The 15,550-nt window shown below is 48.2% G+C and overlaps 1 protein-coding gene across 1 annotated transcript in view; it reads left to right on the forward strand.

Annotated features, from left to right (window-relative positions):
• Window positions 1-699: 699 nt before the first annotated feature.
• Window positions 700-15,550, forward strand: part of DMC1 (DNA meiotic recombinase 1) — a gene marked incomplete at its 3' end in the record, with an annotated part of 785,302 nt that continues 770,451 nt past the window's right edge. The window contains exon 1 of the mRNA XM_082264958.1: window positions 700-776. The remainder of the gene's footprint in view (window positions 777-15,550) is intronic.

The raw sequence follows: 15,550 nt of genomic DNA on the forward strand, positions 1-15,550 counted from the left end.
TCCTTTGGAGGAACTGTCCCTGATTTGTAACAAAGTCCCTCTACCCCTCTTTCCTCCTCATTTTGGTCTGATCAATATAATTGTATATAAAATGCACTTATCTTTTAAAAAGTGTTTCTTAGCGCTAAACCTTTCATCCAATTTCTAAATTGTTGCATTTGTACATTTAAAAAGCCAGTATAAAGGAATAGCAGTGGTACAGTAAAAAAAAGCCCTTTTGGGCTTAAATATATATATTTTTTTTATAATTCTCCTTTGAGGGGGTGTGTCCTTTGCCTATTTACTTTTTCTAATAGGTGTCCCTTGTTCCCATCTCAAAAAGTTGGGAGAGATGCAGCAGATAACAATCATCAAAGCAGCTAGCCTAGGAGTGGGGAGGATGTTGGCTAGTTGTTCACCTTTTTCATTTTTGCAAGAAGGTGAACTAACCCTTTAAGCAATCATTTCAGCTCAACTAATTTATCTAGCCGAATTTTAGTGCTGCTTCCAGGAAAGGCTGCTGAATTACCTGAATGTCCCTGTCCTATATGGGCGGAGCGCCATGCTGTTCATGCAGCTGGAACTCCTCCCTGTCGCTCTGTGGTGCTGAGTGCGGGGCAACCTATCAGATTGCGTAACAAGGCGCGGAAGGTCGCGTGAGGAGGGAAGGCGCCGAATGTGGTAGGAGCCAATCAGATTGCAGCAAAAGACGCGGCTGTTCGTTCATGTGAGGAGAGAAAAGCGCGGCTGTAGTTTGAGGAGATCTGAGCTGTGAGGTGATTGTTGCTTATCTCTCGGTTTGTGTTTATGATAGATATATCGCTATACTCCATAGAATTACCGGGGAAAGGACCACATACGAATCACTGTACTGACAATCAGCTACATTAGATGTTAGTTGGTCCACGTTTGAAAGGAAAGTTCCCTTTTTTTTGGAACCAAATCTAGTTGCTCTTTAGTTCTAATTGTCGTCTTTGTAAGGTTGATGTGGTTCCAAAAAAAAAGGGAACTTTACATAAACATTTTTGTGGTTTACATGTTCTTGCTATTTCAACCTTTATATCATAGTGGCTAATTTTTGGAAAACGAATGATAATTAGGGATGAACAAGATTCTTTACTAAATTGATGGATATCAAAGAGAAGATCATTTTGGCCTAGTATGCAGGAAACTGCTAAAAAAAAATGATCTAGAAAAGTTGTTACTATTTCATGGCCCCTGCCACAGAGAGACTTTGCTGAAAGGAGAAGTAGGGCCAAAGTTTTGCAAGGATCCTGACAGTATATGTCGGGATTTGCCCAGGAGTAGTAGCTGGCTCAGCCTTTCAGCGCACCGCTGAGAGCCTGCTGATCTGGCCCCTCCACTTCCAGAGCACAGTGGTGACTGCTCAGAGCGGAACTGATTGCTCCGTTCTCAGTGTAGAACCAGTGCAAGGGATTCCCACATTCAACTGGTTAAAAAAAAAAAAAAAAAAAGACTCCTGTATGGCCAGCCTAAGCCAGTTACACGCAGTAAGAAAAAAAAAAAAAAAAACCCTGAAAATTGAGTAAAGAATGCTGCAGCACAAAAATCCGATAAAATAATGCTCTCTGGGCGGGATAAACTAAAACTGGTGCACACAGAATCTGGTGCAGCTGTGCATACTAACCAATCAGCACCTAACTTCAACTTGTTCAATTAAGCTTTGACAATAAGCCCCTGTTCACATCAGGCTGATTTGACATGTAAAATCAGAGCCCATTGCCAGCAATAGCACTGTCCAAATCGGTACGATTCTGACTTTGTGGCACCGCACCACTGATCCCTAAAATTAGTTTCTGCACTTAGGCCCCTTTCACACGGGCGATCGATCCGCCTGTCAGTTTTTCAAGCGGACATGATTGGATGCTCCATGCATCCCTATGGGGCAGCGGAGTCCTCTCCGCTGACACCCGCTGCTATCCGATCCTGTCAGTGAAATCCGGACGGATGGAAACCCTATTTTCTATCCGTCTGGAGGATCGGAACGGATGAGAATGGACAGGTGGTCCGTTCTCATCCGATCTCCCCATAGAGTACAGCGGGGATCTGATAGCTCCGTCTCTGCACACAGAGCGGAGACTAAGCTGTCATCCGCCTGCTCAGCGGGGATTGGCGGATCGATCCCCCCGCTGAGCAGAACAGACTCCGTCGGGCGGTGTGCCCGTGTAAAAGGGGCCTAATGGTGCCTTCAGGGGTGATTTCAGTAGACATCTGTTCAGGAACCCGCACAGATGTCTGTCAAATCGCCCCCAAACTCGCACTGACATGTGGGTTTGAAATCGTGTGAGTTCAGCTGAACTTGCACGATTTCAAACCCACCCTATTGCTGGTAATGGCACAGTCTCAGTTGGTGCGACACTGACTTTGCAGCTCCACACCGATTTCTAAAAGTTGTTCCTGCTCTACTTTTGGCGACTTTGGTTGCAATTTCAATAGACATCTGTGCATGAACCCGCACAAGTCTTTCAAGTCTCCTCCGAATTCAGACTGAAACGCGGCTTTGAAATCATGTGACTTCAGATGAAGTTGCACAATTTCAAAGCCATGATCAATGTGGATGAGGGTTTAAACCTGGAAGCTGAGTAGTTACTACTATGCAAAAAAGGCATTGAATACAAAAATTACTAAAACAACTATGTGTAGCATTGGCTTGGGTAGTGCTGCCACACAGCAATTCTCTACCCACACAGGTCTCCAGGGTCATACCAACACCACGGATTACTTACGCATTTGTGTATAGTTGTTTTAGTAATTTTTGTATTCAATGCCTTTTTTGCATTCTACCACCTTAATAAAGTTTTTGATGCACCTTTAACCTTGTGAGCCCAGTTTCTGTGCAACCTTTCTGAGATGGTCACTTCCACCTCACATCCTTTTTGCTGATTAGTATTGTTTGGTTGCCTGAGGTTCCCGGTTATATTAACCGTTAAGGTATAGCTGACATTTTTTCAGACCCACTGATATAGTAAGGTCTGACGATCCCACTCACATCCTAGTTTTTAGCCAATTTCATGTAGTTACTACTATGCACAGCTGCAACAAATTGTTCACCAAAATGTTTTAAAACAGCGCAAAACACACACGCTCACAGCCAGGGTCAACGGCCAGGAGTGTGTGTACATATGTAAAGGCAACTGTCAGGTTTCATGTGGAAGCGATACAAGCAGCACTTCCACAACCTCTGCACTGTATGTCAGCGTCAGGTGTGGGGTCAAGGACTAGGTCACAGGGGGGCTTTTCAGATAGGCTGTACAGGGTCCTGTGACTTCTAAGCACCCTGTTTGTGCACATCAGCTTTAGTAAATCTCCCTCTTTACCATTAGGCCCTTTCACATGGGGCGGATTCGCTCGGCAGTCTGCGCTAGCTCAGCGGGGATTGCTCCGTTGATCCCCCGCTTAGCAGGCGGATGACCGGTCCGTCTCTGCTCACTGTGCAAAGACGGACCTGTCAGAGTCCCGCTCTCCTGTATGGGGTGATCGAATGAAAACGGACAGATGGCAAGTGTTTTGCCATCCGTCTGTTTTAAACTGATCTTGTCGGATCGGAAGACAGACGGGGGTCAGCGGACACATCTCCATAAAGGAGAATGGGTGGGCCGATCAGGTCCGCCTGTCTGTTTTTCAGGTCCAATCGTGTGAAAGGGGCCTTAAGGTGATAGTAAAGTCTAATTTTTAAAAATAAAAACCATAAAAAAACAAACATTTTATACTTACCTGCTCTGTGCAGCTGGTTTTGCACAGAGTGGCCCGTATCCTCCTCTTAAGTACCTCTTCTGTGCTCCTGGCCCCTCCCTTCTGTTAAGTGCCCCCACAGCAAGCAGCTTGCTATGAGGGCACCCGAGCCAAGTCACAGCTTCCTGTGGCAATTTAGACATAGAGCCACTACTCGGCCCCTCCCCACGCTCTCCTGATTGGCTGACTGATTGACAGCAGCTGGAACCAATCGTGCCGCGCTGTTCTCTCAGACAATGAGGAGGCGAGTCCTGGGCAGTTGAGACACTCCTGCAACATGGATGGATAAAGATGGGCTCAGGTAAGTATTAGGGGGGCTGCTGTACTCATAAAATGCATTAAGATAAAAAAAAAAAAAACTTCTGCCTTTACAATCCCTTTAACCACTTAACCCCCGGAAGATTTTACCCCCTTCCTGACCAGGGCCTATTTTGCGATTCGGCACTGCGTGACTTTAACAGACAATTGCGCGGTCGTGCAACAATGTATCCAAATGAAATTGACGTCCTTTTTTTCCTACAAACAGAGCTTTCTTTTGGTGGTATTTGATCACTTGTGCGCTTTTTTTTTTGATCATGCGCTATAAACAAAAAAAGACCGACAATTTTGCAGAAATAACAATATTTTTCACATTTTTTATATGAAATTCCCCCCCAAAAAAAAGTAAAAATCAAAATTTTGTAACATTTTAGGCCAATTTGTTTTCTGCTACATACGTTTGGTAAAAATAATTGCAAAAAGCGTATTTTGATTGGTTTGCACGAAAGTTATTGCGTTTACAAACTAAGGGAAAGATTTTTGTCATTTTTATTGTTTTTTTTTTTTTTTAACGAGTAATGGGGGCGATCTGCGATTTTTTTTTTTCTTTTTTTTTTTTTGCGGGACTGCGACATTGCGGTGGACAGATCGGACCCTTGACTGACATTTTTGACACTTTTGGGGGTACCAGTGACATTACTACAGTAATCAGTGCTATACATATGCACTGTTACTGTAAAAATGACACTGGCAGGGAAGGGGTTAACTTTATTTGAGAAGGAGGGGTTAAGTGTGTCCCTAGGGGCGTGATTCTAACTGTGATTGGATGTGGCTGTGTGTGTAACAGCAGAGATCAACGGTCCTACATAGCAGGACCGTATGATCAGTGCTGTTACACAAGGGAGAATGACAGGCGGCTTTGTTTACATTAGCCGCCTGCCTTTCTCCTGGTGTAACCGACGATCACGAGTGACGGGCGGACATCGGGTCTGCCGGTCACTCGCGCAGGGGGGGGGGGTCTGTGAGCGAGCGGGAGCGCGCCTCCAGCGGCCCGCTTGCTCCCTAGAGCCTCACAGGCTAGCGATGTAGACCTACGTCACTTTGCCTGTGAGGGGCTGACTGCCGACGTAAATCGTTGTTAGGCAGTCGGCAAGTGGTTAAAATAAACAAATGCAAAATAATAAATCTCAGTCACCTTAACCTGTTTACCCCAGCTATAAGCATATATGCGGCCACTGAGTGGGTGGGCTTTAATGCTAAGTGTCCATATACAGTGCCTTGCGAAAGTATTCGGCCCCCTTGAACTTTTCGACCTTTTGCCACATTTCAGGCTTCAAACATAAAGATATAAAACTGTAATTTCTCTTACGTCCTCCGACAGTCGCCGCCCACTCACAAGTCTTCACCAATGGGTATTGACCTTTGCTCCGCAGGAGTAGCTAGGCAACAAGAATTGTTAATACAAAAGCTTTTAGCATAGACACACCCCTAGGGGCTGTCCCCTCAGTCAATACCTCCCTGCACCAGCATTCCCAACTCAGTTTGACTTTGCCTAGCTTAGGAGTAGCTGGCTGTCCTGTGCTGGGGCTCTGTCTCAGCCTTCTACCCTTTCTTTGATTTTATTTCAAGTATTTTTCTCTTTTCCTTGCTAGCTGTTATTTTGGCAGTCTTAGTTTAGGGATCTTCTGATGAAGAATCATCATGCGGAGCTGGGTCTCGGACTGGCCGCCCTGGATCCCAGGGCTGAGAGCCAGATGGATCCCCGGCCTGCCATCGAGCGTTCAGCTTAGGTTTTACCCTGGCAAATTGAACGACCCATCCCTGTTCGCTGCAGGGATGCTGCCTGTGGGGTGGCTACCTCACTGGACGCCGTGACTGTGGTCCGCAAAGTGTCCTGGCTGCGGCACTCCCTGTCTGCCCTGATAGCGGTTTGTCGCTGGAGACGGCTCCCCACACCATCTGGTACGGTAAGCACCTTCTGTGTGGGGACCTTCTGTATGGGTGTCAGTCTGTGGCTGTGTCTTACCCTCCATGTCTGTGTAACTGCGGGCTCCCTGTCAGATCCCTTTGTGACTGCACTGCCTGTGGGATGCGAGGGGGGGTCATCCTGCTCAGCTATTTAACATGCTCTGGGTGCAGTTTGTGTGCAGACATGTGTGTATGCGGCGGTCGCTGCCATTTTTATGCCTGTATACTGTGACCGGCCCTGTCCTCTGCAGCGCCGAGTTTTGGCGCCATTCGCCGCCATTTTGGCGGGCGATACTCATCATGCACATGGCGGCGCCATTTTCTTGTAGCCTTTTCCCTCGGCCGAGCGGCCATTTTGCTGGAGCCTTCCATAGGCTATATCAATCAGTCAGCATTGCATCACTTCCTCTTTCTCTGGGAACAGCGATCGGTGGCAGCAGTCTGGTGTGCTCTCTCCAGGTTTTTACCTTTTTGTCCTGTCATTCCTTGCTCAGTATTGTCTATCCCTGCGGGGTCAGTGCATACGGCAGTGTGCGGTGGGCTGCGCTCGCCGTGGTATTAAAGGGCCAGTACCTTTATACTTTTCTGTACTGGGGCATGGATTCTCAGGATAGCAAGTTTCCCCCCGCCCTGGTGGGGGACCAGGGGGCTGCCGCACCCCCCGAGGGGGCCGATCTGACCACTGTAGTGGCTTCCTTAGTGTCTCAGGTGCAGATGCTGCTGGCTGAACGATCCGCAAAAAGGGCCAGGTTATCCATTTCCTCTGATTCAGAGGGCGATGTGGCTGCTGTGGCTGGCGTACCCTTCTCGGGGTCCCGCTCATCTTTGGACCTTGTGGGGTCTGAGGGGGAGCCTGAGGTGGAGGGGGTTGATGTTTCTCCCCCTGGCTCGCCTGAAGAGCTTGCACTCATGAATGAGCTGATTGCTTCCATAAAGGATACCTTGCACCTGGAGGATGAGCCTACTCCTCCTGCTAGGATGTCTGCCTTTGGTACACAGAGGGCTCGCAAATCAGCGCAGGTTTTCCCCTGCCCTGCTGAATTTCACCATACTGTTAATGAACAGTGACGCAATTTGAAGAAGCCTTTTACTGTGCCAAATAAGTTTAAATTGCTTTATCCGTTTGCACCTGCCACCGACGAGCGTTGGTGTCTGGCGCCTCCGGTGGATCATGCGGTAGCCGTTTTGAACAAAGCTACTGCGGTGCCTTCTGAGGATACTCCGGTTTTCCGGGACCCTACGGACAGGAGAATAGAGTCTCTTGCCCGTCATGCCTATATGGTGGCTGGGTTTATGCTGAAGCCTATTTTTGCTTCCATTATGGCGGCACAGGCTGTTGCTGATTGGACCAAGATGCTCAGGCGCACCTTGGCGGCTGATTCCGCCCTGCCTACCACGTTGGCTATGGTGGACCAGATCCATCAGGGTGTCATGTACTTGTGCGATGCAGACTTGAATTTAGCTCCCTTGGCTGCACGCCTGTCCAGCGTGGCGGTACTAAACCGTCGTCTGATTTGGCTGAAGAATTGGTCGGTCGACCAATCTTCTCGCAAAACGCTGGCGGATTTTCCCTACGCGGGATTTCGCCTTTTTGGCGAGGCTTTGGATACCCTGATAAAAGGGGTTACGGGGGGCAAGAGTACTCTCCTGCCCCAGTCTTTCAAGCATAAGTCTTTCCGGGGAAAGAGGAATTCCTCGTCTAGGCCCTCTCAGGGGTCCTTTTGTGCTTTTCGGTCACAGTCCAAGGGCAAGCCCTTCAAAGGCCAAGGCTCCCAGAAGAAGCCGTGGGCGGGGAAGCAGAAGTCCGGCCGGTCCGGTTCAACTTCCCATACCATTTCCGCCTGAAGGGGCGCCCTCACCTGTTTCTGGGGTGGGGGGACGTCTGCGCGGTTTCCTACAACCTTGGCTGGCCCGCATTCGGGACAGATGGGTTCAGGAAATCGTTCGATCTGGATACAAGATCGAATTTCTCTCTCGGCCGGCAGGGATTTTACTCCAATCTGTTCACTGTGCCCAGAAAGGAGGGCAAGGTGCGTCCGATTCTGGACTTGAAAGCTCTGAACCGCTTTGTGCGGGTTCGCAAGTTCCGCATGGAATCCCTGCGCTCAGTGGTGGCTGCCCTGAGTTCGGGGGAATTCATGGCCTCCATCGATCTGAAGGATGCGTACCTACACATTCCCATTTTCGAGGGTCACCAGAGGTACCTTCGGTTCGCCATTGCGGAGGATCACTACCAATTCGTGGCGTTACCTTTCGGTCTCGCTTCGGCTCTGCGGGTTTTTACCAAAGTGCTGGCGCCGGTTCTGGCCCTGTTGCAAGCACAGGGCATTGCTGTCTTGGGGTATCTGGACGATATCCTGATACGGTCAAACGCCAGTCAGAGCCTGTTGACCGACCTGTCCACCACGATGCGGACACTGCAGGAGTTCGGTTGGACCATCAACATTCCGAAGTCGACTCTGTGTCCTTCGGTTCGTCTTCCCTATCTGGGGATGATTCTGGACTCTGTCCAAGCAAAGGTCTTCCTCCCGGAGGACAAGCTTCGGACTCTTCAGGACGAGGTCAGGTCCCTCAGGGACAACCGACACTCGTCTCTCCGGACATGCATGAGATGTCTAGGTTTAATGGTCTCGTCGTTCGAGGCGATCCCTTTTGCCCAGTTTCACACACGGGGTCTCCAAGCGGAGATTCTGGCCGAGTGGGACGGGCGGCCGCAATCCCTGGATCTGCGGATCTCTTTGAGCCACGGCACCAGAAGGGATCTTCTGTGGTGGCTCCAGTCCCCGGCGGTGTCGGGGGGGCAAGTCTTTTCGTCCGTTATCATGGACGGTAATCACCACGGATGCCAGCCTGTCGGGCTGGGGTGGTGTTCTGGGCGTTCTGTCCGCCCAGGGAACTTGGTCGGAGGAGGAGTCCTCCCTTCCGATCAACATTCTGGAATTGAGAGCGATAAAGCTTTGCCTTCTGAGATGGACGGACCGGCTTCGGGGCCGTCCAGTTCTGGTTCAGACGGACAATGCCACCGCGGTGGCCTACATCAACCACCAAGGGGGCACCAGGAGTGCCCGAGCGGCTCGGGAAGTAGCCGACATTCTGTCTTGGGCCAAGACGCACGTCCCGGCGATAACGGCAGTTCACATTCTGGGGGTGGAGAACTGGCAGGCGGATTTTCTGAGTCGCCAGACCCTGGACCAGGGAGAATGGTCCCTTCACCCGGATGTCTTCCAGATGTTGTGCGCGAAGTGGGGGTCCCCGGATGTGGACCTGTTCGCGTCTCGTCTAAACAACAAGGTGGAAAGGTTCGTGGCACGGACGCGCGATCCTCGGGCAGACGCCTCAGACGCATTAGTGGCGCCCTGGCATCAGTATCGTCTGATGTATTCCTTTCCACCGATTCAACTGCTATCCAGGCTTCTTCGCAGGTTAGCCTCGGAACCGCACACGGTGATTCTGGTGGCGCCAGACTGGCCTCGCCGGTCTTGGTACGCAGACCTCGTAAATCTGGCGGTCGACGCTCCGTGGCGTCTGCCACTTCGAGAAGATCTCCTGTCTCAAGGACCGATATTCTATCCTGTTTTACAGTCGCTGGCTTTAACGGCCTGGCTGTTGAAAGCCAGGTCCTGAAGGATAGGGGTCTCTCCCCTGAGGTCATTCCCACTTTGATCAAGGCTAGAAAAGCCTCTATGGGGAAGATTTACTACCGTACTTGGAAGGCTTATTTTGCCTGGTGTGAGTCCAGGGGGTATTCCCCTCGCTCATACTCGGTGTCGAGAGTGTTGGCTTTCCTTCAAACGGGCGTGGACCAGCGTTTGGCATTGGCCACGATTAAGGGTCAGATTTCTGCGCTGGCCGTTCTCTTTCAACGCCCTGTGGCGTCTAATTCATTGGTTAGCACCTTTGTTCAGGGGGTGCGACATTTGGCCCCTCCTAGGAGGGACCCTTTACCTCCATGGGACTTGAACTTGGTTCTGTCCGTGTTGCAACAGGCTCCCTTTGAAAAGATCAGGGAGATCTCGTTGTCTCTGTTGTCCACAAAGGTTGCTTTTTTGGTGGCGATCACTTCGGCTCGCAGTGTGTCGGAGCTGGCGGCTTTGTCCTGCAATTCTCCCTACCTGGTGGTCCACAAGGATAAGGTGGTCCTGCAGCCTAACCCATCTTTTCTTCCGAAAAGGATCTCGGAATTTCACCTGAATGAAGACATTGTCTTGCCTTCGCTCTGCGCGAAGCCTAAGCATCCGAAGGAGGTTGCCTTACATTCCTTGGATGTTGTCCGGGCGATCAGGGTTTACCTGTCGTCCACTAAATCTTTTCGCAAGTCGGATTCCCTCTGAGGGACCTCGGAAGGGCACGGCGGCGTCGGCTGCGACCATCGCCAAATGGATCAGACAGATCATTGAGCAAGCCTATGCCTTGAAGAGGAAGGTTCCTCCCTTCCCTGTGAAGGCGCATTCTACCAGGTCTTTGAGTACGTCTTGGGCTTATCGTCATCAGGCTTCTGTGGCCCAGGTGTGTAAGGCGGCTACTTGGTCGTCCGTTCACACCTTCTCTATAAGTTCTATAAGGTGGATGTTGAGGCATCAGCTGATGCCTCCTTTGGCCGTAAAGTTCTCAGTGCGGCAGTTTCCTAGGGACCCTTGTTTTTGTGGGCCCTTGGTTGTTGGGGTGTTTTACCCCTGGGTTACTTGTTTTCCTGGGTTGTTGCTCCTGTTGAGCACGTTTTCCTGTTGCCCAGTTGGTTCTCTTACTGTGGTAAGGTTCCTTTCCCTGATGTGGGTACTGCGTTGCCTTTTCTACGGTTGCGTCTCCCACCCCTCATGTCTACACTGCTTTGGGACATCCCATTGGTGAAGACTTGTGAGTGGGCGGCGACTGTCGGAGGACATAAGAGAAAACTGAATTTTTGTAAAATCTTACCGTAAAATTCCTTTCTCTGAGTCCTCCGACAGTCGCCGCCCCCCGCCCCTCTTTTGGGGTTTTTGTGTACTCTTACTGCTATGCTACCAAACTGAGTTGGGAATGCTGGTGCAGGGAGGTATTGACTGAGGGGACAGCCCCTAGGGGTGTGTCTATGCTAAAAGCTTTTGTATTAACAATTCTTGTTGCCTAGCTACTCCTGCGGAGCAAAGGTCAATACCCATTGGTGAAGACTTGTGAGTGGGCGGCGACTGTCGGAGGACTCAGAGAAAGGAATTTTACGGTAAAATTTTACAAAAATTCAGTTTTTTTGTGAAGAATCAACAAGAAGTGGGACACAATCATCAAGTGGAACTAAATTTATTGGATATTTCAAACTTTGTTAACAAAAAACTGAAAAATTGGGCGTGCAAAATGATTCAGCCCATTTACTTTCAGTGCAGCAAACTCTCTCCAGAAGTTCAGTGAGGATCTCTGAATGATCCAATGTTGACCTAAATGACTAATGCTGATAAATAGAATCCACCTGTGTGTAATCAAGTCTCCATATAAATGCACCTGCACTGTGATAGTCTCAGAGGTCCGTTTAAAGCGCAGAGAGGTCCGAGATACTGTTGTGGATAAGTTTAAAGCCGGATTTGGATACAAAAAGATTTCCCAAGCTTTAAACATCCCAAGGAGCACTGTGCAAGCGATAATATTGAAATGGAAGGAGTATCAGACCACTGCAAATCTACAAAGACCTAGCTGTCCCTCTAAACTTTCAGCTCATACAAGGAGAAGACTGATCAGAGATGCAGCCAAGAGGCCCATGATCACTCTGGATGAACTGCAGAGATCTACAGCTGAGGTGGGAGACTCTGTCCATAGGACAACAATCAGTCGTATACTGCACAAATCTGGCCTTTATGGAAGAGTGGCAAGAAGAAAGCCATTTCTTAAAGATATCCATAAAAAGTGTCATTTAAAGTTTGCCACAAGCCACCTGGGAGACACACCAAAACATGTGGAAAAAGGTGCTCTGGTCAGATGAAACCAAAAACAATGCAAAACGTTATGTTTGGCGTAAAAGCAACACAGCTCATCACCCTGAACACACCATCCCCACTGTCAAACATGGTGGTGGCAGCATCATGGTTTGGGCCTGCTTTTCTTCAGCAGGGATAGGGAAGATGGTTAAAATTGATGGGAAGATGGATGGAGCCAAATACAGGACCATTCTGGAAGAAAACCTGATGGAGTCTGCAAAAGACCTGAAAATGGGACGGAGATTTGTCTTCCAACAAGACAATGATCCAAAACATAAAGCAAAATCTACAATGGAATGGTTCACAAATAAACATATCCAGGTGTTAGAATGGCTAAGTCAAAGTCCAGACCTGAATCCAATTGAGAATCTGTGGAAAGAACTGAAAACTGCTGTTCACTAACGCTCTCCATCCAACCTCACTGAGCTCGAGCTGTTTTGCAAGGAGGAATGGGCTAAAATTTCAGTCTCTCGATGTGCAAAACTGATAGAGACATACCCCAAGCAACTTACAGCTGTAATCGCAGCAAAAGGTGGTGCTACAAAGTATTAACTTAAGGGGGCTGAATAATTTTGCACGCCCAATTTTCCAGTTTTTTATTTGTTAAAAAGTTTGAAATATCCAATAAATTTTGTTCCACTTCATGATTGTGTCCCACTTGTTGTTTCTTCACAAAAAATTACAGTTTTATATCTTTATGTTTGAAGCCTGAAATGTGGCAAAAGGTCAAAGTTTAAGGGGGCCGAATACTTTCGCAAGGCACTGTATATGTTTCCAATGGGAACAGCTTTTCTGTGCTGAGAGCATGGTTACTGCAACCTCTTAGGTATACGTGTGATTGGGTGGAGAACATAGAAGTAGCAGGCGATGCAGGGCTAAAAGATGGGGAGATGGGGGTAAGCTTTGCAAGCAAGTTCCATCCTCGAAAATACGTTGTGAGCCAGATCTTGACTTTTCTCCAGTCTGGGGTTTATATGAATCTGGCCATGAGTACAATCAAGCGGCAGATTTTGGCCTTTGCAGTTTTCTTTCAAAGGCCAAATGCTGCTCAATCTTTAAAGCATGCCTTTGTTCAATGTATCATGTTCATGATTCCTCCAGTCAGGTCACCTTTTTCCCCATGGGATCCCAGTTTGGTGCTGTCAGTTTTATAGAGGCCACTTTTTGAACCCATTTGGGACCTTTTTAGTTATTTTGACATGGAGGATGCTGTTTTTTGTTGCTATTACTTCCGCATGAAGGGTGTCAGAATTAACGTCTCTCTCTTGCTAGGAGCCATTTCTGGTACTCCACTATGACAAAATTCTTCAAGCTCCGACATCATTTTTGCCAAAAAGTAGTTGAATTTGTTAGCTTATCTCTCAAACCTATGATCTGAAAGGAAAGGCTCCACTTCAGTGATGGCTCATTCTGCCAGAGGTGTTGTTGCCTCCTGGGCTGTCATCGGGCATCAGTGGTTCAGGTCTGCAGGGCCGCAACCCTGTTTTTAGTTCACACCTTTATGAGATTTCACCAGGTGAATGTAAGAGGCACTGAGGAAACTGCTTTTGGACATGCAATGCATTGTAGACTGCTGCGTAGATTTCTGGCCTGTCAAGGGTTCGCCTCCTCTTATGAGCATTGCTCTAGAGCATCCCTATCAGTAAGGTTTGAAGTGGTTCTAAAGGCAAAAGTTTTTTTTTAACCTTAATGCATTCTATGCATTAGGGTAAAAAAACCTTCTGTAAGCAACTTCTTCCTCCCAGACCCCCCTTATACTTATCTGAACCCAATATCAATCTGGGGGCCGAGGCTCCTAAGGCTCTCTCTCTCCTCATTGGCTCATTGGCTCCTGCTGCTGTCAATCACAGCCAGTGTAGAGGGGGGTGGACCTACAGAGCTGGAACGGCAGTGAGCACGCACAAGTGCTCCCATAGCATGCGGCTTGCTATGGGGGCACATACAGGCAGGGGGAGCCAGGAGCACTGGCAGGGGAATCTGATAAGAGGAGGATCGGGGCTACTCTGTGCAAGACCATTGCATAGAGCAGGTAAGTATAACGTGTGTTATTTAAAAAAAAATATTCTATAGAATCACTCTAATATGGCTGCTCTATGTCCCAGTACTCACTAGCATAACAATTCTCATTCTTCTTTATAGTCCATATGCACTGAGGTAGTAACCTGTGCTGCATGTTCTTTATGGTTTGACTTAAAGTGATACTAAAGTCTAATTTTTTTTCTTTCTATTGTTAAAAATAGCAAACATTTTATACTTCCCTGCTCTGTTGCTCCTCTTCTCGGGTCCCTCTTCTGCAGTCCTGGCCACTCCCTCCTGTTGAGTGCCCCCACAGCAAGCAACTTGCTATGGTGGCACCCATGCCGAGCCGCACCTCCGTGTATCCATTCATACACGAAACCGCGGCCTGGCCCTGCCCTCTCTCTCTCCTCCTCATTGGCTTACTGAATTTGATTGACAGCAGCTGGAGCCAATCGAGTCTTAGCCAACGAGGAGAGAGTCGATACACTCCTGCAACATTGCTGGATCGAGTTGGGTTTAGGTAAGTATTATGGGAGCTGAGGGGGGCTGCTGCACACAGAAGGCTTTTTATCATTATGCATAGAATGCATTCGGATAATAAAACCTGACTTCACAACCACTTTAACCACTTAAGCCCTGGAGGATTTGGCTGCTCAAAGACCAGGGCCTATTTTGCGATTCGGCACTGCGTGAATTTAACGGACAATTGTGCAGTCGTGCAACGCTGTACCCAAATGAAATTGACATCCTTTTTTTCCCACAAACATCTTTCTTTTGGTGGTATTTGATCACCTGTGCGATTTTTACTTTTTGCGGTATAAACAAAAAAAGCGACAATTTTGAAAAAATATCAATATTTTTCAATTTTTTTTTAATATGAAATTCCAAAAAAAAATTGTAAAAATCAAATTTTTTTAACATTATAGGCCAATTTGTTTTCTGCTACATATGTTTGGTAAACAAAATCGCAATAAGCGTATTTTGATTGGTTTGCGCAAAAGTTATTGCGTCTACTAACTACGGGAAAGATTTGTCATTTTTATTTGGTTTTTTACTAGTAATGGTGGCGATCTGCAATTTTTTTTTGCGTGACTGCGACATTGTGGCAGACAAATCGGACCCTTGCCTGACATTTTATGACACTTTTGGGGGTACCAGTGACATTACTACAGTAATCAGTGCTATAAATATGCACTGTTACTGTAAAAATGACACTGGCAGGGAAGGGGTTAACTTTATTAGAGATCAAGGGGTTAAGTGTGTCCCTAGGGGCGTGCTTCTAACTGTAAAGAGGCGTGGCTTTTTATGTAACCACAGACATACGATCCTACATAGCAGGATCGTATGATCTCTGTTGTTACACCAGGGAGAATGACAGGCGGCTTTGTTTACATTAGCCGCCTGCCTTTCTCCCTCTCCAGCGGGAGATTGCGAGTGACCGGCGAACATCGGAGCCCCCGGTCACTCGCGCGGGGAAGGCAGGGAACGAGCAGGGGGGCTCATGGGCGAGCGACGTAGCCCTACGTCATTTTGCCTGTACGGGGCTGACTGCCACCGTAAATAGTCGTGTGGCGGTCGGCAAGCGGTTAAATTTTTTGTAGTTTAGGATGCAACGGGAGGGATAAGAACTC

This window comes from Pelophylax lessonae (genome assembly GCF_965119305.1).
Source record: "Pelophylax lessonae genome assembly, chromosome: 8".
NCBI classification, from domain to species: Eukaryota; Metazoa; Chordata; class Amphibia; order Anura; family Ranidae; genus Pelophylax; species Pelophylax lessonae.